Genomic DNA, 27,290 nt, shown 5'->3' on the forward strand with positions numbered 1-27,290 from the left:
TAATAAATTTATAACTTAAAATATTGCAACATTAAGAATTTTTTTAAAATTCATTTTATAACATTATATAATCAAAAGCATAAGCCTGGCGAATTCTCACGAGAATGAAACGCGGAATATTCTGTGTAGCTTAATTGCCATATATATTTTATAACTTACTGCATAGCTCTACCTATATATTGAGCACTGTTGAAGTAAATACTGAAACTTTACGCATTTTCGTATATTAATTTATGTGATTAAATGAAGTAATAATGTATATATATATATATATATATATATATATATATATATATATATATATACAGAGAGAGAGAGAGAGACAGACAGACAGACAGACAGACAGACAGACAGACAGAGACCGAGACAGAGACAGACAGAAAGACAGACAGACAGACAGACAAACTGAGAAACAGACAGGCAAACAATGAAGAAGCTCATCTCAGTAAAGAAGATCATCATCATCATCATCATCATCATCATCATCATCATCATCATCATCGTCACCACGACGACCACGACGGCGACCACGACGGCAAAGGCGACGGCGACGACGGCAGATGAATTTGTAAAGAAAATAAGCAAAGACTGATTTAAATGAGTTGGTAGGGACGATAGAAAATGAAACCGGTTAAGATTTCGTTAAGGAGGAGGGGTAAGAGGAGTAAGATGAGAGAAGAGGAAATATAAAAATGGGAGAAAGGGTGATGATTTGATGTTGATAAGAAGGCAACAGTGTGGTCATGACAAAAGCTATCGAATGCGTGGGGGTGGAGGTGAATAGCTTCAATTTGATTGGTGCTTTTTTCTATGATGTATGGAAGATTGTTTTGTTACCCCTAGAAATGGCGGCAATCCGAATGTAGTCCCCACCCTTTTTTTAACCCCTTTATTTTTTGTGATCAAATACTTTCTCGATCGTCTTTTTTTTTCATTGTCAATTTGATCGCAAAAAAAGTGGATCGCAAAAAAAAGTGATCGCAGACAAAAAGTGGATCGTTTTCTCAGTTCCAGTCGTGTGTAACCGGAGGTAAATATAATTATTTTTTTCTATTCGGGACTGTCATGTGATGTAGACTGAAAACGCGCGTGTTTTGTGGAGATTCTCCCACTTGTTTTTCCCGCTTTTTTTGTTGCACCCTCTCCCTCTATTTTCTTAGTTGTCTAACAACTACCGCATTGCTTGGTAGTATGTACCCATGTACTTTTATATTCTTGGAAAACTTATCATTGGGTAGGTGTGTATGTGTGTGTGGGGGGGGGGGTAAGCAGGTAACAAACTCCGTAACTAAAACAATGAAAACATGCTAGCAAATGGGGGAGGAAGGGGGAGCGAGAGTGATATAGTGAATATAAAGAAAACAATTTGGGATTTTATATTCATTTTTTCCTTATTAAAGCAATTTAATACGAGTTCAATGGAGTCACGTTTTCTAGTATATATACATGTGTGTGTGTGTGAGAGAGAGAGAGAGAGAGAAAGAGAGAGAGAGAGAGAGAGATAAAAAAGAGGGAAGAGAGTACCTGTATAAGAGAAAGAGAAAGTATATGCGTGTGAAAGAAAACGTGTATATGTGTCTGCATGCAAGAGATAAAATACGTTTGATAGAAAATGTGTATACATGTGATAAAGAGAGAGAGAGAGAGAGAGAGAGAGAGAGAGAGAGAGAGAATGGGAGAGAGAACGTGTATGAGTGTGAGAGAAATAGTGAGATATATATATATGTATACACACACACACACACACACACACACACACACACACACATATATATATATATATATATATATATATATATATATATATATATATATATATAGTCTTTGAAGTTTTTAACATTTGAAACTATACAAAAAATTACTTTTTATCATTCGTTAAAAAAAACCCATCTAGTCAGTAAGTCATTTAATCACCTGCAATCACGGCATCAACTCTCTCGAATTTACTATAATACCAATTTTTTTTATTTTTCAAGGGATCATCAGTTGTTTACCATGAAACACTGTTTCGGGGATTTAATATATATATATATATATATATATATATATATATATATATATATATATATGCATATTTGTGTTTCAAAAAAAAAAAAAAAAAAAAAAGCGGGCGAAAAATAAGCTAAAAGTGCTCGCCGGTAATCCAAATTTAAAAAGCGTGTAACAGTGTAACACAATCGTAATATTTCATATATCATAAAATAAACATTATGATCATTGACCAAGTACAATTGGTGTTAACTCACCAATTATAAACATTGTTTATCTTATTATTAAATAATTATTTTTCGCGCTGTTTATCGATAAGAGCCAAGCTTGAGATACGATACTATCTTTTTGTTGAATGATGGTACATGTATGTAAGTGTGTATACAGAATCAGATGTAGATATTACAGTCCCAACACACTTCTGGTTTGAGAGTCTCTCAAGTTGTCGCAACATGAAAATAGATATACGAGAAAAAAAACAAACAAACAAACAAAAAACGGGTGAATTGAAGTTGAATGAATCGAATAAAAAAAAAACACACACACACAAACACACACATATAATTTATTTATAATTTATTTATAATATATATATATAATATATATATAATATATTTATAATATATGTACGTATAATTTGCAATTATAATTTATTTATTTATGATGTATATATATTTATCATATATGTACGCACGCGCGTGCGTGTGTGTGTGTGTGTTAGAAGAGTTTATTAGGAGTACAAACTTAGGTGTAAATAACAGAGAAGAGAGTACTTTTTTAACCCGAGATGTCATCGCCATCCTCATCAGGGATGTTATAGAGAGTGACAATGACAAGCGTTCTCTAATTGTGCAAATTTATTTCATGTACATTTAATGGATGCATAATTTCACGAAATGGACCTGTTAACTGACCACCTCATTCATGCGATTTATCCCCATTAGATTATTTTCTTTGGAGATATATAAAGTCCCATGTCTACGCTGATAAACCAGACACAATAACTTGGAAGACAACATTCGACGCATTATTGCCAAGATATAGTCTAATTTAATGCGTAGTTTATGAAATTTGGATCTCTAGATTATGCCATACTCGCGCAAGCCGCAGGTGTCATATGCCCTAAATTGTATTTAAATTTCAAGTGACAAAAAATATACTCGTACTGGTCAAAACATAGAACATCATGTTTTTGGGCGCTAAATCTGTGAGATGTAATTGGTGCTAAAATATCCTATCATGCTAAACTAACTGAAATAGTTGTTTTAAGACAGAATGTTTTTTCATATCAATTGCAATGTCAGTTTTTGAATATTTCGGGTTTCAAAATAACAGAACAATGCAGGTAAGTAAACAAAATAGTTTTTTATTAACACAAATACAAATAAAATTAATCAATATTTAGTAGCAGCACCTTTTGTCTTGATAACAGCATCAATTCGCCGGAAAATGGAATCAACAAGCTTTTCGCAATCCTGTGTAGACACTGAATCCCATGTGTTCTGGATTGCAATCTTCATGGCTGCAAGGGTAGTAGGTTTTTCTTTGCAGAGCTTCCTCTTCATCTGGTCCCACGAGGCTTCAGTGACGTTCAAATCTGGCGAGTTCACCAGCCATTAAAGAACAGGGATCGATCGTTCTCGAAGCCAGGAAGATGTGCCGGTGCCAAGTCATGTTGAAAAATGATGTCTGTAGCCTTCCTGTCAAACTGGTTATCCGGCATTGGCAGTAAATTAGCTTCCAGGAGATCTTGGTACACTTTTGTGTTTACAGTTCCTTTGATGAAGCATAAATTACCAACATCTTTAGCACTCATCCAACCCCAAACCATGCAAGACTGCGAGAACTACACAGACTTCTTAACGCATTCTGAGTTATACCGTTCCGTGGTTCTTTGCCAAACACCTTCGCCTTGGTCGCTGAAGGAGATACAAAATCGAGACTCACCTGAAAAGATCACACGCCGCCATTCGTCTGCAGTCCAGGTTTGATGAGCAGTTGCCTATCGCAGTCTCTTCAACATCTGCTTCTTGTTAAGGAGTGGTTTGGTGGCAGCTATACGATTTCGGTATCCCAGTTGCCGGAGCCTTTGGTAGGTAGTGCTTCTCGAAACATCGGCACTAGAAGCTTGTTTCCACGCTTCAGTGATGTGACTTGTTGATTGGAATCGACTTTTCTTTGCCACCTTGTCCAGTGTCTGGTTTTGTCTTTCGGTGGTGCTTTTCTTTCGTCCACATTTCTTGCGATTGCTGTTGGAAACACCCTCAGAACCTTTCTGAGCACTTTGGTCACCACCGATCTTGAACATCCGACCTTGGTTACGATTTCCACGTGCGTCTTTCCGTCTGCCCGCAAATCAAAGATACGCTGCTTCTCAGGCAAAGATATTTCCTTAGAATGACCCATACTTATACAGTATTATTAAATCGCTTTAAAAATCTTTTCAACAATATTTGCAAAATTTTTTTAGTTTAACTCAACGACAAAATGTTATATTAAATTGAAACGTTAACTTTTCTAATGTGACAATAAAGTACTCATTGTCCGCCATATGCACCTCCTCAAATGATTAAAAATAGTTGCAATTGTTATTTAAATATGCAATTGTTATTTAAATATAAGATATCTCGCCTGTACAATTTACAAGCCGAAAATTATCCCAAACGGAATGAATTTACATATGTTCTATCATTTTGACCAGCACAAGTAGAATATTTTCTTGACAATAACGCGTCGAATATTGTCTTCCAAGTAGTCTATTGTGTCTGGTTTATCAGCATAGATATGGGGCTGTATATATCTCCAAAGAAAATAATCTAATGGGGGATGAATCGCATATATATATATATATATATATATATATATATATATATATATGGTAATAATTACTAATACAGGCATAAATTATTCTTTTAAAGACAATATCGTTTGGAAATTAGTTTAAAACTAATTACCTTTTTTTTTAACTAATCATTTTGAATCTATATGTATTTAAAGATTGTAATATTTAAACGAAGTTCATTGTGTTAACTTTTATTATCATTATTTTAATTCATTCTAAACCAGGCAAATGTTATGTCATAGAGAAGTAAGGAGCTAATGAAATTAGGGGTCATGCTCACAGGGACATCTTAAGTGGAAAGTTGTGCTTAGAGATGTTCGTTCACATTACATTTAAATTGCTTCATATTGGTACAGCCAGGGAGCAGGATAGGAATTCTGAAGGCTAGCGATTCAAGGAAAGACGCTATTGGAGTAGTAAGCCTTCCGGCATCTTGTGAGCTCTTAAGTGAATGGATGGGATTTATCTAATCGTCGTGTTGGTCGGAGGTATTCACGTGTAGGTGACACGAATGCAACAACTTCGTTAGAGTCCATCCATGGAAGTATTTGGGATACAACATTGCAGCGATAGGACAAGAGCTGAAGCTTGGTAGACAATTTACTATACCCTAAAAGGTGTTCACGTTTGTAATATGCGTTCGGCCATTTTGAATTTGAAGAGTTGAAACGAGTAAGCTATGTCTTTTTTTATTATTCCTACTGATAGTTGTTTTTTTTAACTGAAACTAGGTCAACCAGTCAGTCAACTGTTATGACTTTTCTATTAGGCTTTCTTTTTTTGTTTTCTATAATATTGAAATAGTTGCCAGAGAGAGAGAGAGAGAGAGAGAGAGAGAGAGAGAGAGAGAGAGAGAGAGGTGAGAAGAGTGGGAAGCAGAAGAGAAACGATATGTGCTGTTTCCGGCTGATAACAAGAAACAAGTTGTCGTATTGCAAGGGAAATCTTTTCAAACTTCCAATGGCCATCCGGATCAATCACGTCTTTTCGTCATAAGTCTTTTTTTTTTCTTTTTTTTTTTTTTTGCCTTAGTGTTGAAGTTCCGGCTTTGAATGAACGACTTTTAAGTAAATAAACTAATTTTTAAATCAATTGTCAAGCAGGCAATCTTATCCTGCACTTTATTATAAAAATCAATGTGTATTTATTTGCATAAATATTTATCCGTCCCGTCACACTAAAGTTAGTAATCGCTGGACGAATCCATTTATTTTCTTTTTCCGTTTTACACCGAATTATATATTTATTTTATTTCCTTAAAAAAAAAAATCTTTCCAATTTGAGGCATTTTTAAATTTTTATTTCTTCTTTAAGACGTTATTTTATAAACTGACGAAGCATAACTTTTTCACCCTCATTTTTTTTTTTTTTTTTTTTTTACGGGGAAGAGTCGGCATTTATATTTAATAAAGTTGTAGTTACATTGTAGTTCACAAACTCCTCCTAGGGTTTTGGAGATAGATTTCCATAAACATAAATATATTCTAAAAACACATTTTCCAACATACTTGGATAAGTATATTTCATGTTGATCAAAAGGAGCAGTGTTGTATTGCCGGGATGTATATCAACGAATATATTATATATTCGTCTATATAGCGAGTGTATAACCGTTTGTCGTCTAACGTCCATTGCTTTACGCATTTATTGAATGTGCGTAACGTATATTATTATTTTATTTATTTATTTTTTTTACAAAGGAGTCACCACTTATGAAGGGCCCGGAAGCCACTCGAGGATAAGTGTTAATGAGAGTACAGTGGACAAAAGGAACATGTCATAGTCATAGTCATCGTCAGTAGTGGAAATTTGGTAAATTCGATTACTTAAGGAGCTAGCTCATCAAGAATTTGAATCATGTTGGACTTGAAGATAATCATATTATAGTCAGAAAGCAGGAAAATGGAACAGAGTTCCACAGGCGTTCAGTTCTAAGAAGGATGTTTTGTTCATGGAATCTACGTTTAGGTTTAGTCATAGATAAAGAGTGGGAGAATTTTTTTATAGTTGTTTCAGCTTAACGAGTGTTTTTCGTGAAAGTCAGCACAGGGAAGACAAAGATTGGAGCTCAGACGAACACTTGGCATAAAAATAACGATAAAGCAGAGAAAGAGTTGCAACGTCTCTTCTGTGGGAAAGAGGTTGCAGGGAAGAGAAAAGGGCATCCTCCACGAGGCTATGAAGTCTATTTTGAACTCTGTCAAGGTAGCATAAACTGCTTCTAGCAGCTCCTGCCCAGATGTGGCAACAGTCCTCCATCCTTGGACGCACTTAGCTCTTATACAGGTAGAGAATTTCATCAGCAGTAAAATATCTACTGGAACAGTAGAACAATCCCATTATTTTTCCAGCAACGGATTTGATGTTCGTGTTCCATCTCAGATCAGTAGTAAAAATCAGACCTAGAAGTTTGTCAAAACATGGAGCCTCTCCAAGATAAGAGCCATTCATTTTGATTGATGCCAAACATTGATGATGAAAAGATAGAAGCTTGGTCTTAGATGCATTAAAATTAACCAGCCACCTCTTTCCCTATTGTTGCACCATGTAATCAAGATTAGAGGAGAGAGAATCAGAGAGAACTTGGTCATTCATGACCTTTGAAGTGTTGCCATAGATAGTAGTGTCGTAAGCATAAGTGTCTACAAATGATCTTAGGATGTGATTTGGGGGATCATTGATGTAGATCACAAAAAGAGTTGGACCCAGAATGGACCCCTGAGGGACTCCAACATTAATACTGTGACCACTACTCTTATGAACCTATCAGAGAGAAATGATTTAATAATTGAAAAGACATTTCCGGCTATACTGTAGCTGGAGATTTTGTGGAGTAGACCTTTTATGCCATACCCTATCAAAGGCCTTTGATACGTCAAGAGCAATTCCTCTAGAAAAAAAAGCCTCCATCGAAAGATTCACTAATCCTATGAGATATAACTGTTAGCACACCTGCTGTACGTCTAACAGAACAGAAACTATATTTCATATCACTGAGAAGGTTATTTTGGCTGAGGTGGTTGATTACTTCTTTATCTAACACAAATTCTAGCAACTTACTCATGGCACACAGGGGATTGAGAGGGAGATGAGTGATCACCTGAATTTTTAAATACAGAACATACTGATGTAGTTTTCCAGGGTGTTGGGAAGCAATTCTCCTTAAAACAACACTTAAACAGCTTTGTAAGCATGGGAGCTAGTTCTGGTTATAGCTTTTTTAGCCCTATAATAGGAATGCCATCAGGGCCAGTTGCTTTACTGGAATCGAGATTTTGATTAGCTTGGCAACATCACACATAGCATGTTTTCAGACATAGGAGGAAATACGGAGAGTTGGCAGCCCTGATCGCAAAGGGTAGAATTAGCTGCAAAGTTTTTGGCAAAGAGTTTGGCTTTGTCCGATGCTGATGAGATTACCTCAGATCCATTGATGAGGGTTTTGATAGAGCACATGCTTCTATTCAGGACCACGTTTGTCATTTACCAAAATTGGTGAGAACCAAGCCGCTGCTCAGCTACTTTGAACTTGATGAACTAAGCATACAACCCTCTTGCATTGTTTATTACTTTTTTACAGTGGTTGCTGGCAGTCCTGAAGGCGACTTTAGTCTCATTACATCTATTATGTTGGAAGCAGTGGAATAGTGATTTCTGTACACAATGGCAGCAACACATTCTGAAGAGAATCACTGCTGGCTGTTAGGTTTTTGCTGGAATTTTATGGAGGGTATGAAGTGGTCTATACCTACAATTAACTATTTAGTCAGGTCTGATACTATGGAGGATACATTCTTTTTAAGCATGGAACAAAGAGGTAAATTTGATATAAATGTGCGAAAGCTATCCCAGTCAGCCATAGAGTACTGATATACTGTACGATGGAGAGGTATGTCAGTGCATTTATTACATTTTGTTTTGTTTTTTTAACGGGAGATTCCAGATGAACATAGCTCAGGGCAAGCTAAAAATGCGACTTGCATACTGGCCATCGGTGTTAGGTACATGGGTTGGTTTGTGAACAATCTGAGTAAGGTCATAAGCAATGGAGAGATCGTGACAGAACATTCCCTCATCATCTGTCTTGTTTGAGTGGACTAACAATTCCACATTGTGAACATTGAAGTCTCCATAGACGTGAATGTTAGCTGAAAGAGTAGCAGACAGGATGTGGTCAATTTTCTCAGACATGCTCCTAAAGATAGTAACTCTACTGTTATGGGGGTGATAGAGGGCAAATATAAACGCAGTGGTCTGAGCAAGTGCAATCCAAAAGCACATATAGGGCAGTTTAGGGTCTTCTCTGGAAACGTCCTTCCCACATGGGAAGCCATCTCTAATGTAGGCACATATTCCGTGCCCATGTCGATCTTGGGGGTCAGACTTGGATGTTAAATTAGAATATTCTTTAATTACAAACGCATCTAGGAAAATAGTCAGTCCAATAGCAGTTTCGCTTAGGAAGAATAGATCTGGTTTGGTCTCCTGTAATTGGATTTCAACCTCTGGAAGGTTGGATTATAGACCCCTGGCAGAAAAAGAAGTGAGGAAATATTTTTTGTAGTACATAATAAGGTAAAGCCATAAAAATTACCCACTAATATGGCATTGAGAAGCCCCATCAGAATCCATTCATCAGATGGCAATACAGCAGCCCTAATACTTTGCACCTGTTGATAGAATGGCCTCCTAAGTGGTTAGTCCAAGGTTTGGGTCCCCGACTATCAGGCGGATAACGTCAGCCCAGAAAAACGTTTACCTCCAGAACCCTTATTAGTGACATGGTTACAAGGATAGAAAAGAAACGGAAAATTCCCCACATCTCAGACGACTGCCCATGCAAAAATACTGCGAACCTAAAATACAGCTTTTTCTTCTCCCTTTGTTAAAAAAAAAGCACTCATTCTAAATGAGAAATAAGAGAAAAATTAGAAGTGAGAGTTAGGAGAGCTAGCGACATTGCGTCTTGTCTACTCTCCATTAAAAAAACACCTGCCAATAGTAATAAGTATTCTACTTAATATAAGTTTAATTGATATGTTATGGGGAAAGTATGGCGTTACGTTCCTCTCTCACTAACTGAAATAAAGAAAGAATTCAGTTGACAAATTTAACATATGTAATTCTTGAGCAACTAGGCTAAATTTCCTCGAATCATTTCCGACTTGATTTGCATGGAAATTGTCTACCCGTTTTGCATACATTCGATGCTAGGTGGCATATTTATTAGTATGTCTATTTGAAAAGTATACTTTAAAATGGAATGGCGTCGGCAGTTTTTTTTTTGGGGGGGGTAGTTTCTTTTTTTTTGTTTGTTTATTTTTGCAAAAGGAATGGGGGAAGACGTTGAATTCAAAATTGAAGAACGCGTTTATTTGGAGGAAATTTAGCTAATGAATCACAAGCCGCAAATTGACGACAATAAATTCCAATAACAAATTTTAACAATAGTATTTGAATGAAGGATGATCGGGCAAGTGTAGAAAGAAAAACAATTGGGTAAAAAAAAAATAATACATAACAAAGAAAAAAAGACATTTCAAAATAATTTTTTTAATGCTTACAAGAATTCAGTTATCAGGTTTACTTCTGTAATTCTTGAGCAACTCGGCTAAATGTCCTCGATTCATTCCCGACCTGATTTGAATGGAGATTGTCTACCCCTTTTACTAATATTCGACGCTAGGCGGCGTATTTATTTGTGTGTATATATCAATGGCAGCTGCTCTATTGATCGTCTAGTAATGTTCGTTGCGTTTATCTACAGTTCATTGTGGGTGTATATAAGCGTTCACGTATGCGAGAGTTTTGAGTGTTTGTGATCGTCTAGTCCATAATGTTTATCTATTTCTTGATCATCTAGTTGATATGTATATAACATGTTTTTAACAAGACATATAATAACACGGACAAAGGGACGGAACACAGTTCTGTGGGGTTTTATATCTGACCAATAGAGAAAATATACCTCATCCATCTTTGGGTCTTGTTTTGGTGGATCTTGGAAGCTGCAAATGAAGAAACGATCAGAAGTCTTGGATGTTTTTTCAGCAACTTATATTCCCAGAATGTTTCCCATTTGGAAAGTTGTATGCTTGTCTTAAGTTCTACATTCTATCAATATTACCCCGATAACTTCCTCAGGGTTCAGAGCCATTAAGACTGGTCGCCAGCTTGTCTGTTCTTATTCGACTATGTCTCTCAAACCCTTTCTACCAACTGACTAAACTCTACGTGTATATAAAAAAAAACTATCTCCCTTTGTAATTACGTCATCAATACACGTAGCCTAAACAAGCAAATCATCGGATATATTGTTGCATATTCGTTATTATTTATGAATTAAAATTTATAACCTGCTCTGTTTTTAAATTCTATAGTTAATATTCTTCTTGCTATCCAAAAATTTGTCTAATCACAAAATATTCCCCTATTGCATTTTTTACATTCACCATCTAGTCTTCGATAACAATTTATAATAATAATGGCAATCTGGTCTTTCGCAGGTTGAATAGAAAACATGACCGCCAGATGCTGACGTCACTTGGAAACTTAAAATTGTGAAAACCGGGTATAGAAAACGAAATACGTTTTAATAGTTTTTGACGAGAAAAAAAAGACAGAAAGAAAACCGACCTTTTCTTTACGTTTTCTCTGTTTCATGCAATTTTTACCAAAATCTTTTGCATTTAACGAGAATTTGAATAAAACAAAGAAAACAAACGAAAATGTGACTACATGTTTTTATAAAATGAGTTCATCACGAGATTCGTTCATTTGTATAATTAAAAATAAAATTGTATAATTAAAAATAAAATTGTATAATTCAAAATAAAATTGTATAATTCAAAATAAAATTGCATAATTCAAAATAAAATTGTATAATTAAAAATAAAATTGTATAATTCAAAATAAAATTGTATAATTAAAAATAAAATTGTATAATTAAAAATAAAATTGTATAATTAAAAATAAAATTGTATAATTCAAAATAAAATTGTATAATTCAAAATAAAATTGTATAATTCAAAATAAAATTGCGTAATTAAAAATAAAATTGTATAATTCAAAATAAAATTGTATAGTTAAAAATAAAATTGTATAATTAAAGATAAAATTGTATAATTAAAAATAAAATCTTTGAGAAATATTATTTATTTTTTAAAATTATTTTTAGTTTTAGTTTTTCTAAGAATAACATTTCGTATTTTGCGATGTGTGTGCTCCTTTTCGTATTTCATAATACATAAAATAAAGTATACGAAATGTAACTCAAAATAATTAAAATAAATAAAATAAAAATAATATTTAAATGAACGGATCTCTTTCAAAAGGTTTAGGTAGTAAATTGTCGGAAAAAGAGAAAACGCAAAAAAAAAAACAACAAATATTTAGGAAATAAATTGTCGGAAAAAGAGAAAACGCAAAAAAGAAAACGGTTACAATATTGTCCAATTTCTACTGTACACTCTTTAACCCTTATCCTCGAGTGGCCTCTTGGCCTTGAAAAGTGGCGATGGCTATGTAAAAAAAAACAAAAAAAATAAACTCCCGCATTTATAATATATATATATATATATATATATATATATATATATATATATATATATATATATATATATATGTTAATGATAATCTGTTCTATTATTTTATTATAGCAAGCTACCCCTGTAGGTTAAAAAAGTTTTATTCGTAAAACAGAAGGCGAAAATATTAGTCTGTATATAATGCGCATACAAATTATGAATCCTCATCTCCAAAATTCCTGCAAACAAATGATGATGTAAGCATTCAATAAGTTGTTGCATGTTTGCAATGTGAATAACAGGTTTGCTTCCGATGATGAATATTGAACTAATAATAAATCACACACTATAGGGGAAATATCTGAATTTGCTTTCTCCTTGAGAAAAGTAAGTATCTCTTTAAACCGGGGTTCATACTGAGAGAGCCTTAGAAAAAAAACGACATTGCTATAAATACGGGATTCTTTGCTGTGGTTATGACTCACTCAATGTCTTCTAAATTTAATGACTGTCCAGATGCAGGCAGTAAGTTAATGTTCATAGATTGGCACCAAATTGGCCCTTTCAAGTTAATGCTGGCTAGCCTTCATCTCAAGTAGACTTTCTATGATGGTCCTAGGGATATCTGCATATATTTCTATAGATAGGCAGAGGAAGTCAGTTTTGTTTTTCTGGAATTTGTCAGTCAGTTGAAGTTTGTGTGCCTCTTTAAATAAAGTGGGCCCTTCGCCTCTTAGCTAATAGATTGTATTCATTGCATTTGTATTATGATTATATTATCTATCTCTTATATTTATGATTAAATTATATATCTATATATCTATAAAAGTGAACGTGTTTGTGTATCTGTGTGTCTGTCTGTGTGTGTACATTTCCCTACGCAATAACTCTGTCAATTTTAAGTCTACAGACTCGAAATTTGATATACAGGATACTGAGATTTGGGAAAATCTTTGTGATCGGTTTCGGCCAGAAATTTGGCTGTTAAGAGGTCAAAGTTCAACGATTTAACTTTTCAGATCTCTACCAAACTCCTCCGACAATTTTGGGTCTAAACGCTTTAAATTTTAGATATAGGTTCCTTGGACATGGATCTTACTTAATAATTTGATTTGAGCCCAAAACAATAAATTTTAAGGGGTCATAATAGGGGTCAAAGTTAAAAAATTGACCGCTTTTTTCTTTTTTTTTTTTTGCTCAACATACACCTCCAAACACCCAGGCAACGCCGGGCTGAAATGCTCGTATATATATAAAAATGACATCAGTAATCTATTCTGTTAATGAAATAATTAGAATTTAGTTTCAAGCAGTGCATATCTGAACACTGGTAAATGCACCTGTGTCAGTAATTTTGAAGAACCTCTACAGAAACAGAATTTTGGGTGTGATCTCTAACAGATTTTTTTCAGGACTTCCAATGCATGAGCAACCAACATACAGCTGTCCATGAGAAAAGCAAGGTGTTTGAAGTTTAAGTCCAACAACTTTTAGGCTTTGTCTTTGAGCTTTATTTATAGACATGGCAAAACTAATTTTATTGGGAATTGTAAACGTTTGAACTTAAATGGCATGTCAGAAGGAATAAGGGAAATCCAAAGAATTAACACAGTTTCACCTTTAAGATTTCCAGTTATTATAATGGCTTCCAAATCATTAGTTTTCAAAGATTTTATTGCTAACTGTATGCCATTACACTGTTTAAGAGGATCAAGATTTCTTACTAATATAACTGGAGCTCCTTCCTTCAATATAAGGTTATGATATGGCATTCCAGGCGGCTGTAGTGAATTCTACAGGAAATTCTACAGCCTAATGTTCATATATAACACAATCAATGGATTGGTAACTCTTGCAAAAGATTATAATTGATCATATCAATAGCACTATTTCTAGGGGCCAAGATTCCTCTTTCACAAAGCCATCCAACATTGTGAAAATTTCAAGCAATATCTGTGAAAACCTTAGTCATCAGGTCACCAATTGAATTTATCGTCTGATCACATAGTAATTTGTGCAACTGAAAATCTCTATTCAATCTTATTGAACCAATGAAAAGGAGATGATTTGAGAAAAGTGCTGCAGACTGATCATCAAATAAATCTGTCCTCGTAATAATATTCTCCAAACTTAAAACTAAAAACGTGGTTAGCATGCAATATTGCAGAAGTGTCAGATTTTCATATCACATATTAAAATGGAAAGAAAGAATTTGGAACCAAATCAAACGTTCAGTTCCCACGGACAGCAGCATTTATTTTGATAGATAAATCACTTATTGCAGACTATAAAGTTTTGTTAGACCTATCTCTCTCTTTACCATTCAAAGGTTAACTTATAGTAATATAATTAGATAATAATGTAAAGTTCTGGTGTAGGATGATTTCAGAATACGATGTAAAAAGACTAGAATTATATTTACAATATTCTAATGACTTGGTAACTGTCACTTGGCACTTCTACCGGCGCGAGATGGATGAAGATAAACTTTATGAAATTTATTTTTTTAAGCAAATTCAAATTTTATTGAATTTCGTTTAAAAATAATGGGCAAGAGAACTTCTGATTGCTTTTATTGGTTGATTTCAGTCTCGTGGCCGTTTCTGGATTGTAAATTGCGACTTTTATAGGTTTTCGGGTATGATAACAACGAATATTACAGTTAAATTTGGTGCTGATAAGTCGTTTACCAGATATGAAAACATGTGACATCCAACCTAAATGCTAGTGTAACCCCTGGCAGCCATTTTGTTTTCACAATAGAGTAGTTATTAATGCACATGCGTGTAATTGAAGCAGATGACAAAGAAAATATTTTTCACCCTCCTTCCAGTGGAAAAAATGTGGTGTTTATTCCGAAAGTTGTTCTTAATATAGGGGGGTTGGGGGGTTTATTCCGAGAGCCATTCTTAATATGGGGAGGTTGAAGGTGTTTATTCAAAAAGCCGTTACACATGCGCATTACTAATTCCTCGGTTGTGAAAAAATTAGCTGCATTGGATAACAAATGTTTTCATATCTGGTAAACTACTCACAGCCCCAAACTTAACTGTGATATTCGTTGTCAGCATACCCGAAAACCTATAGAAATCGGCATTTTTAATGTGAACGGTGAGTTGTAGTTAATGTAAAAAACACCGAAAATTTTGCATTTTAATCAGAGAGACCAATTATTTAAAAAGTGTCATTGAAATTGATATTTGTTTTTTCAAACTTTAATGATTATTTATATTTTATTAGTTACGAAAATTTCTCTCTATATATATAAACCTTTATTTTGTGTTGTCATAAATTCCTTAAAAATATTTGAATTTAGTAAATGTGTAAGGAAAACTTTGTAAAGAACACTGCACACGCATTCGAAAACAAGAATTTTGGTTTGAAATTAATATTTGTTTATCCAATTGATGAATGAATAAAATGGCTTAATTTTATTTCTTTACAAAAAAGAAAAGGAAAAATTATTTATAGAAAAAGAGAAAGTAAAAGAAAAGCTATTTAGAGAAAAAAAATATCTAAAGAGAGTAATAATTTATTTTAAAGAAAAATAACATTATTAAAGTTAGACTAGACTATAAATATTTCCAATTTCAGAATCTCGAGCAATATTTACGTATTACTTGGAAAAAAAGAAAAAAAGAAGAAAGAAGAAAAGTAACGCAGGAACCTGACATTAGCCCAAGTAATTTTTTCTATCAAAACTGTACTTAGAATTTGTCCTTTGTCGTGGAAGATTTCCTTAAGAAATGTATGAATTTTTTCTTGAGTTTCGTCTTCGCTCGTGAGGGATTTCCGGCAAAAAATAATTGTCAAAAAATATTTATCATCTTAAAAGACAGTAAAAAATCTGTAAGAAATTAAAAAGAAAAGTTTTATTTTTCCAAGCCTGTAAATAAGTAGTTTGATTCCTCTTGACGTAAAATACATTTAACTACATTTAAAATCCTGAAGATATTCGCATTTATTAATACAAAGATATGATGGCAAACGTTTAAAAAAAAATGACTTAGTGCCATCAGCTGGAATGAAAACCAAAGCAATAAGCGTTCCAGCCACAATCTCTAGTGATATTGTTATCGAAAGAAATATAATCAAGTCTAAATATTAACACACTTGAAAAAATTAATTCTATGTGAGCATGCGCAGAAAGTAAGAACATGTCGGCCAGTTGAAATCAACATTTCGCATTTCAACTTGCCGATATATGTCTACACGCATTATCCATCAACCCAAACAAAGAGTTTACTCGTTATAAACCATCATCGGTGTATAATTACTATTTCCTGTTAATTTCAGTGTTATGTGACCAGTAGTTAAAGAGTTTAGCTGTTAAATATTTACACACACACATACATCTACTGTTTTATTTATATAGATCTTCTATATTTATTATTATGTTATCTATATTCTATATTTATGATTATATTATCTATCTTTTATATTTATGATTATATTATCTATCTTTTATATTTATGATTATATTATATATCGTCTATATTTATGATTATAATATATATCTTTTTACGAACAACAACAGTGAACAACAGTGTATGGTTCTCTTTAATTCTTGGTACCCATACTTCCAGATATTACCTTCTCCTTTACAAAGAGATACTATTGCCTGAGGTATCACTAGAGATCACAGCTAATTTTGCTCCTGTCCAGGGTGACCCCTTTTGAGGGAAGATGGACTGAATCCCTTACTATACATCAGCCGCCATGTCTAACTTTACTGTAGTCGAATAGTAGGTAAAGATACTATATTATCTCTCTGAGATAAAATAAGGAGGTAATAGTATTTGATGTGATGTCTTCTATTTGATGGTTAAATCAAGTATTCACTATTTACCTAGCTACAAAAAAATAAAAAAAAATGTTTTCAAACAAGTACTGTGTGGATGGAGGCAGAAAGATAAAATATATCAACTTACTTGAACCTGAATAGGATAAAAAAAGCAATTCAATAAACTCTGGTAAGAAAAAACTGGAAACATCTTCAAGCATTAACAAAGTATACAGAATAAGATGCACAGGAATTCTATTCACGCTTTGGGAGGGATAAATCATGTTTATTTGTTAAAGGAAAATTTAACAGAAAAAAAGATTTTAAATTTGTATGCACATTTATTTTATTAAAAATAAAAAATGCTTTGTAGACTTTGTGAGAAAACCTAATTGTTTATTTTTAATTATTACATTTAATTTTTGTGAAATAATCAATTAATAAACTAGATAAATATATTCACAGCTTTTGTAAGCACCCTTCAACTTCTTTTTTTTTCTTATATTGTTTATTCAAGTGAGATTTTCCCTGTTTTATTAAACGGAATACCTTCATAAACAAAACCTACATAAAAAATCATTTAATCAGTAAGAAAGTGCATGTATTGATTTATGCTCTAAATATATAAAAAAAAGTTAATCCAATTCAAAATGTATATTTTTATATTTAATTCAATCAACAGTTACTCTTGTGGTTACTAATTCCATGGAGATGGTTGTAGGATATTACTCTCTCACACTTTAAAGTCCTCTTCCTATCACCCTAATTATTGTGAAGTATTTTTATAGCAGAGATTTTTTTTGCTTTAGAGCAATTGTCACTTATTTTTCAGACTTTATAATTGGCTTCAATACTTGGTGATGCAATTGACACATCCCTACATTTTATCTTGATTTAACAGATAAAATAAACTTTAAACCTTGAAACAACACTGACTAAAATTACTTATATGAAGTTCATGGATGTAAGCAAGAGTTTCTTAAGTTCCTCAATTTTCCTGGGCAATGCTGAAACAAGGGTCCCACTAGTTAGTTTATAAAATATTATGTTTCTTAATGTATCGTTTAAGAATTTGGTTTATTAATTATCAAAACGTCCATCAATAATCGTTACCTATGAAGATGAATAAAATGATGGCAGAAGACTTAACTGTAGTCAAAGACTCACAAGTAAGATAATTATTTCATAAACTTTGAGAACTAAAGTATCATCAAATTGGTGAAAGATGAATGTGCATTTTCTCTTTAAGCTACAGAATCTGATTAAAAGATCAAAACAAGGTCATCATTGCTATATTAATATTGGACAAAAAAGAAATTATATTTACCTAACATTCAATAATCCACAAGAAAGAAAATTACTTAGAAAATAATATTGAGTAAAACTGAGGAAAAATTTACTCATTCAAACAGAATAAGCTTTTTCAAGACTAAACAATTAAAAAAAAGAACAACAAAAAGCAATTAAAAGGACAAAAACAAAAGAGAAGAAATTCAAACAATAAAAACAATTAAAAGTCCAATAATTTAATGACATCCATGTGAATTCAGGGAATTGAGTAAAAGCCTAATAAAAGCCATGATTAATGACGTATGACAAAGCATATGAAAATCCGATAATAGAAAATTTATGCCAAAGAAGCAGCCAAACAATTCTTAATACAAACAAAACCCCTGGGTCCAAAAGAAGAAGATAATGAAGAGTTATAAACACATAAACAAATCCTCATGATACAGCAGCTAACCAAATACAACAGAACTCGTAAAATAAAAACAACATAATTGTAGTTTCTGTGAAAACTCACTGAAAAAAGCTGCATATTCACATTTGAAAAATAACATCTGCGTAGACCATAAATGATACTCTCACTGATATTCAAATGTGATTTTGAAGCCTTTGAATTGGAGGATAGAAATTAATTCCAGGGTAAAATCTAAGTTTAATATGTATTATTTGGATTATTGAAACTATTGGTTTGGTGCAAAAATAATGTCGTTTTTGACGGTCATGGTAAAAAAAAAACGACATTATTTTTGCACCAGCCCAATACTATTCTCATCTTAGATATTATTGTCACATTCTGACTGATATAGCCATCAGACTTTTTCTTGTTGTCAAACGTGGGAAACTGCACAGGATTTTTTTCTTTCTTTTTTTAATTCTTTTTACGTAAAACAAGGCATAGTGTCACATGGACGTTAACGGCAAATATTTGGGATCAATTTTAACAGGGGACTGTGGGGAGTTGAGCAGCGAGATGTTTGTTCACATTACATTCAAACTTCTTAACGTTAGTACAGTGAGAGAAGCAGGAAACAGGGAGGCAATTTCAAAAACAGGCACAGTGATGCAACACAGAGGTTGGAATTTGGTTGATAGTGTGACTCCATTAGACTTGAGTCTTTTTTTTAACCCTGTCTAAAAATGAGAAACTAGTGATAAATGCACCAGTCCTAATGTAGCAACAATACTCAATGCATGGGCGAATGGTGGCTTTGTAAAGATATAAGATAATAATAATTTTTTAGCGCGGTAAATAAGCTCACTTTCTTTGCAACAGTTTGGGCAATGTCCTCAATGTATTTGTCCTAATTCATATTGCTTGTGAATGTTAAGTTGATGAGTTTGAAGGATGGACTCTCAGGTAGGTTGTTATTAGCCATGGCAATCAGTGGTTGAGAAGGATTTTTGTAGTTGTTAAAGGAAAGAAATTTAATCTTATTAGCATTAAATGTTACCATCCATTTACAGCTCTATTCTACTACTGACTAAAGGTTGTTATGCAGGGGTTCTACCATTGTTTTGGATATGTGCATATTTGTTTTCCTCTCATGTCTATTATAGATATGGTAGAGCATGGTGTCATCAGCAAATGAACCGATCTTGGACACAATTTTATCAAGGAAATCAGGAATAATAAAGGGACGTTATTGAAGACTTAATAAATAATATCATCAAAGTGAACTCTTTATTTAATCTACAGTGGTAGTTATTCTCATTCTGTCATCCATGACCAGGTAGTTCAAGTAATTTTTATTATATTCTCAGTGGCGTCTGTACTGATTATACTTAGCACTTTATCTGCTGCACCATGTACTATGTTTACTTCTAAACCAATCTTTATTGCAGGTACCACTAATCTAGAAAGAAACCGACATTTTTTTATATAATTATCATCCAAATCAAAAAAATCAAAATGCTTGTAACTTGTGGTGTTTAATAAAGTATAAATTTTATTTTCAGATCACAAGCGATGAAGATCATTGAAGTGTAATTCAAGTACAAATTCAGTATTTTCATTCACTTATATTGTAATAATACCCCCAACCCAACGTCGTCTTGTTGATTAAATAGCCATTTGCATGTCTAATGAGTAAATCTTTCACAATAGGTACGATTATGTTTTGGTTTTCCTTTTGAATAGTGTTGATAAAACAGACAAACTAAACCAAATCTTTATTTACAAGAAAAACTTGTGTTCCAAGATGGAAACAAGCATATCCTTTGCAAGGGAAGACAACTCTGCCTAAATATTATGATAACCATGATGTTGCTGAATGTGAAAAGACATTGAATTTGTCATAAAAATTACTGCATGTATTGAAAAAGAAGGTTTCTACTATTACTTAAAATCCGAGATTAAGAAAATAGTTATATTTTATAAAACAGATGTAAAGAATGGTGCTTGTGCAGAATGGGATTTCAAATAAACAAAGCCAATGTCGAACTATCAAGGATGTAAACTTGATTGATTACTCTGAATTTTCTATTATGGTTACTTGAAATTAATTTTGCCAGGAGGCACATGAAGATAGTCGGATTACATCATCTAAAACGCTTTAAAAACAATATTCAAGATGAGAACACTAGTCCGAATAATTCTAATAATCCAGGATTACAACAGTTCAATTATGACGTCACTAACACAAAAATTGTAGAAGACACATGTAAAGAAAAGTGCTTGTGCATAATGGGATTTCAAATAAATACGTTTTAGTCGAAAATACTATTACGTACTTACATGTCATGTCAAAATTACAAAATTACAAAACAATGATCAAGTAGAAAAATAATTACGAATAAAATAAAATTTATCAAATTTTAAAATTTTATATTTGATAATATTGAAGACTTCTTAAAATCCAGGTGCGGTAACTGCAGTATATGATTAAAAAAAAAATTATAATTGTAATCCACCATTTCAAAATAGAAATTGCAGACTACTAATGTCTACGTATTTTTTGAGAGAAAAAAAATAGCTCTAGTAGATCTACTCATTTTTCATAATTTTTACTAATTTCAACATGATTTGTAAGTATGAATAATGTTTTTAACTAAAATATACTTTATTTGAAAACCAATTATGCCGCACAAGCACATAAAGAAATTCTAAACGGTCCTTTTGTTCTTATTTTTTTTACTGACAATTCTTGATTAACTTTCTATTAAATAATTACATTCTGGAGTTTTGATGCACAGAGAAAATTTACCTAAACATGTTCTGCATATATTTACAAGTGAAAGGAATTACTTTGAAAAAATGACGAAAAAAAACTAAAAGATCCAAAAGTCAGACAATTTACTACAAGTTGAGAATAATCTGGATAAAGCTGGAGTATATTTATCACATCTCCAGAAGAAATGCCTGAGCAACCCTGTAATAATAAACTAGGTCCTTTTCAAAGAGAACACAGAACCTGGGAGGATGGACCTCCTAAAATTGAACAGAACCATATCAGCTCGACAGCAACAAAGCTACTTTCGAACTGACTATTGAGGATGTATACTTGATTGATTACTCTGAAGTTTCTATTATGGTGACTTGAAATTAATTTTATCAGATTTTTTATTATAACAAGAAGCACCTGAAGATAGTCGGATTGTAAAATGTGATCAGAACACTAGTCCGAATAATTCCAATAATCCAAGATTACAACAGTCAGTAATACAAAAATTAACTCCTTAATCACAATTGGAACATTATTGCGATTTAACTAGCCACACTGATATGTCTAGCTATCATTGTCCTGGATTTTTCTGTCTTCATTTTGCACACATTTCTAATACTAGTTGCTCTAAAATAAAAATTGCTGAAAGGAATTTTTGGCACAAAAAAAAAACAAAAACATTTTGCACATTTTTTTTTTTTTCACAAAAAGAAACAACTTTGAATAGAATTTCTAGTCGCTCATCTTTTATTGATAACAAATTGTTAAAAAATATGGTGTTGACAAGTGGACATAAACGTTTAACTTTATATGCGTTCAAAATTCAGTCAGAATTTTATATCAGGACAAACAAAATGTTTTATGTTATGCAGACTTATTATTGAGTAAAACAATTTCAAACATTATGAAAAACAAACACGTATTTGTTCTTTTTTATTTTTTATTTTATATTTTCCTATCAAGATAGATTTGTCAACCATCTTGAATTTTAGTCTGAACGAATTTTTGTATAGCTTTATCTTCAAATTACTAACATACTTACAGTTTGAAAAATGACACAAAACCATTAGTATCCTTTTTAAATACCAAACAATTACTGAATCAAAGATCAAATAATTTAAGAGAGAAATTACCACCATCGTGTAGAACCATTCTCTCCGAAGCATTGCTTATTTACTTAACACTAGTCACTGTGACATCAGCAGAAAAACGGAACTCAATGGAATGGCCTTCACTTTAGACGGCCCCATTGACTATCTGCCTCTACCCCTGACTATCTGCTTCTACCCCACCCCATTGCATTCAGAAAATACGATTCTCCTTTTATTATAATGGGGTTTATTTCAACAGTGTGTGTGTGTGTGTATGTGTGTGTGTGTGTGTGTGTGTGTGTGTGTGTGTGTGTGTGTGTATATATATATATATTTATTTATCCCTTCCCTTCCTCATAGTACATAATAATTTCTTTTTCTTAATATTAGATCCTTCGACGTCAACTTTTTTCTCCCTTGACCATGTGGTGTTCTTTTTTCTTTTTCTTGTCATGCCAGTTCGTGTACACTTCCTAATCTGCATATGTGCCCTTTTTCGGCAACTGCTGCTAATATCCTTGCAAGCCAATTATCTTACAGCTGCTGTTGATATTTTCCCATGTGCTCATATGCGCTCGATTACATACTTTCCCTTACAAAAAAAATATATATATATATATATATATATATATATATATATATTTACAACAATTTAATTAAACATGTTTGAAGTAATAAAACAAAACAAGAAAACTCACAAATTCACACACTAAAATAAGCACAATTAAGTTCAAATAAGAACATCTTAATGCATAATCTGTTCGATATTTCCATTTTATACTTTTTTCGTCAGAAATTCCTTTCCTTATGTATTCTTTCTTTTTTTCATTTGTAAAAATAAAGGAATTCCAACGTGTTCTTCCAAATATTTAAAGACAACTTTTTAATACGTTGAAAGGTAAAAAAATAAATAAATAAATAAACCCCAGTGAACTGTTTAAATAACGAGGATGTATGTTTTGTATTTTTTCCGATATTCTACAGAAGCAGTGTTGAAGTGCTTCAGCTTGGTTGTACAAGAATACAGTTTTAAATGCTAAAAATATTTTATAAAGCCAGTTAAATCATTGCAAGACCAAATCAAAGTTTGCATAGTCTTTGATTTTTGTTGGAGTTTTGTCTGAGTTTTTACATATCGACTTCGATTTGAGTTATCTCCTTTTTTTATTTCATCAGATTCAATCATGGCAGACGAAAACATTACGACTCGTGTATTCATAAAACTTGATTTTCTTGAATAAAAAGAAAAAACTACTTAATCAAATTACGTGATTTTGGAATATTTTATCTTCGTTCTGTTACTGGTATGTACATTATACAGACTTTTTTTTGCATTTTCTTTACTTTTAATTGCCGCCATAAGTGCCGATCTAAATAAGCACTAAGGATGTACCAATTAATCGGCAGGTAATCGGTAATCGGCCACTTTGCCGATTAATTACTTTTCTCTTTCCTATTAAATTTAAATCATTTCATTACGCCCAAGTGACTCATCAGATAGCTTTGACACATTAACATAGTAACTGCTAATTTAAATTAACATTTAATTGTCTGGTCCCTATTATGGCTTTTTGTCTTTATTAAAAAAAATTACAAAATACAATTTCTAATTCTTAAATGAACACAATTAAACAATTAGATAAGAAAACAAAATTACAAACCAACTACAAAGTACAAATTTTAATTCTTTAAGTGAATAACTATAAGCTGAAGTTCTGCACCTGCTGCTGCTCTACTTCCTCTTCTATTCTAGCTGCCTGCTTCCTCTGCTCTCATAGTCTCCTCAGTTGAATACTTTTAAGTTGTAATGTAGAAACATTAGACTTTCTTGCTCCTCAGGAAGCAGCTTGTTCCTCATAGGTTCATGCACTTTACTACCTGTACTAAAGAACCTCTCATCCTCCAAAATAAAGGTGGTGCACTTAAATATTTCAAAGCCAGTTTACTCAGCAGTGGTAAGGTCTCCTATGTCTACTTCCACCACTGAAATGGATCATCACGTTTTGCGAGTAGTTATAAAGCTACATAATGGTCAAGTTCTTTTGTGCTCTTAACCATATTGTGATTCTTGTATTTCTGTTGTAGTTGCAGTTTCCTGGTTTAACTCAGCTTCTACCGGCTCTAAGTTTTGATCTGTAGGCTTATGCAAAGCTAATTCATCAAACAGGCTTGAATGAGATACAGTTTTACTTTCACTTTGATCTTCTTGACCATCAACAGAGCTCGAAGAAGTGTATCTTGCTGATTCTGCTTCATTATCATCAGTAGAAAATAGATATAGAATCCAATTCTTTGTTTTTTCCATGTCATTCTTTTGAAATTTGTAGAGGACTAGGATATATAAATCCTAATTCTAGAAGTGTAAGCCATGTTTAGTTTCATAAAAGTTTCAGATGGTTCGTTGTTTTAAACAAGTCTTGAGAGGTGACTGGTTTGCAGTAGACAGAACAGTTTCCGATGCTCCGTTGTTCTAAACAAGTTTTGAGAGGTGACTTGTTTGCAGTAGACAGTTCCACAGAGAAAAATATTCTTACCCTGTCGAGATGGGGGGGGGGACATGTGAAATTGCTCCAGAAAAGGTTTAATATTTATGAAGCAATTCTGGTTTCTGATTGCTTGGTAGCAGAATGTGAATTAATTTGATTCGTCAGTTCCTAGCAGCATCGTTTATAATGGGGATGTGTCTCCTAGCAGCTTTGCAGGGAGACAGGGTAGTACACGTCAAGGATTCGTCACTTGACACTCAGCCCGACAGGTGAGGGGCCGGGAACCGGCCCAGCACCTGTCGGACTGAGGTACACCGCCTGGGTAATACCTAGGAGGTCCACCCTCCCAGGCCTTGCCACCGGGCTTTCCGGTGGGGCAAGTTTATTGATTGCTGCCTGAGGCGCCCCGACCGGGGAATGCCGACGGGGTTACTCAGACAGTTTTTTAAATTGCAGGAGTGCCCCTTCTTTAGGGGAGCCTGCGGGGTTCCCACTTTCCGGCCTTGTGCCACATTTTGCTGATGTGGGCAGCAATTAAATATATACCCCATTACAAGTCCAAAATATTGCTACATCCTCCCTATTTTTTATAATGAGGAAGTCCCTTGTGTTCGTTCTGCTCAAAAATAAATATATTTTTTATATTCAATTATACATAACAAAAAATTAGAAATCATTTGGCTCTTAGAATTTTAGCATGTAAAAAGACGCCATTTTTAATTGTGTTCAAATGTCAAAAACAGAGATGTGTACAGAGAAGAGAAATAAAAGAAATGGAAGGTATTTCAACCTTAAAAAGGGGTGGGTATGTGAAAAAGAAGCCGTTTCTTAAATTTGGTTATGCAGTTTTGTAATAAAAAGAAAAGAAAGAAAAAACGCATACATATAAATAAATATACATTCAATATGTACCCATTTAAAGAGTTTTTTTGTTTGTTAATGAAAACAATGCAAAAAAGATAGGGCATTTTTGAAAAATAAGAAAGAAAACTAATGTGCACAAAAAAAGTCAATTGTAATTTCTGCGTGCCTTAAAATAAGCATGCAAAAAGTATTTTGTCAAAAAGGAAAATTACAAAGAGTTTTTTTTTTAGTGACATTTTTTTTTTTTTTTGATATATAGAAATCTATATACATGCAGGGCCGTGAAAAAAAAATTACTCAGTCGAATCCTCCAACAAGTTTTGAGAAAAAACGTAGCTTTATTCTTGTTGCGGGTTTCGTGAATATATCAGCAATATTTTGTTCAGATGCTACGTAATTCAAAATAATGGATTTCTTTTTCACCTCGTTTTTTATGAAATTGTATTTTATATCTATATGTTTAGATCTTTGGTTGATTATCGTGTTCTGTGCTAATACTATACTGGCTTGATTATCACAATTAATTACTATGGGGCTTTTAGTTAATTCTGGCTCTAAAATAGTCTTTAGGATATTTTTAAGGTAGAGTGCTTCCTGGGTCGTGTGTGTGATCACGATAAATTCTGCTTCACATGTAGAGAGAGATACAATTTGTTGCTTTTTAGATTTCCATGAAATAATAGGCCCATTTTCTGAGAGTCTGAAACAATATCCAGATATACTCTTGCGATCTTCATCGTTTCCCCAGTCTGAATCCGAAAAACCTTCTAATTTTAGGGGATTTCTTGATTTTCTAAATACTAACTTCTGTTCTTTAGTTCCTTTTAAATAACGCAGGACTTGTTTAGCTCTGTTTAAATCCTTCATTGTCGGTCGAATTAATTTTTGTGACAGTTTCATTACTGTATAGCATATGTCGGGCCTGGTTGCAGTCATTAAATATATAAGACTACCTATAATTTGCCAATATTGTGTGTCATTTATTATTTCAGATTCTGTGTGTATATTTTTATTAATATCATTTTCGACCGGTATAGAGCGCTTCTTGCACTCTCCCATTCCAAATTTTATTAGTATTTTGTCGATGTATCTCGATTGAGTCATCGTAACAAGTCCTTTGCTTTGAGTAAATTCTATCCCCAGAAACCAGGATATTTTGCCAAGATCAGTCATTTTGAATCTTTTACTTAATTTATTCTTAAGATCGGTTAACATTATGTCACAATTTGATGCGATTAAAATATCATCGATTCACAAAATT

The 27,290-nt window shown here is 33.0% G+C and overlaps 1 protein-coding gene across 2 annotated transcripts in view; it reads left to right on the forward strand.

Moving 5' to 3' along the window:
* Positions 1–693: 693 nt before the first annotated feature.
* LOC145293795 (sodium-dependent phosphate transporter 1-A-like) overlaps positions 694–27,290 on the forward strand; it is a 263,709-nt gene continuing 237,112 nt past the window's right edge. The window contains exon 1 of one of the 2 annotated variants that reach the window (XM_080140353.1): positions 694–1,030. The gene's annotated coding sequence lies outside the window, so the exon portion shown is untranslated. The remainder of the gene's footprint in view (positions 1,031–27,290) is intronic. The other variant, XM_080140352.1, reaches the window with a different exon arrangement.

This window comes from Euprymna scolopes, chromosome 15 (genome assembly GCF_053919585.1).
Source record: "Euprymna scolopes isolate OS-2025 chromosome 15, ASM5391958v1, whole genome shotgun sequence".
In the NCBI taxonomy this organism is placed as follows: Eukaryota; Metazoa; Mollusca; class Cephalopoda; order Sepiida; family Sepiolidae; genus Euprymna; species Euprymna scolopes.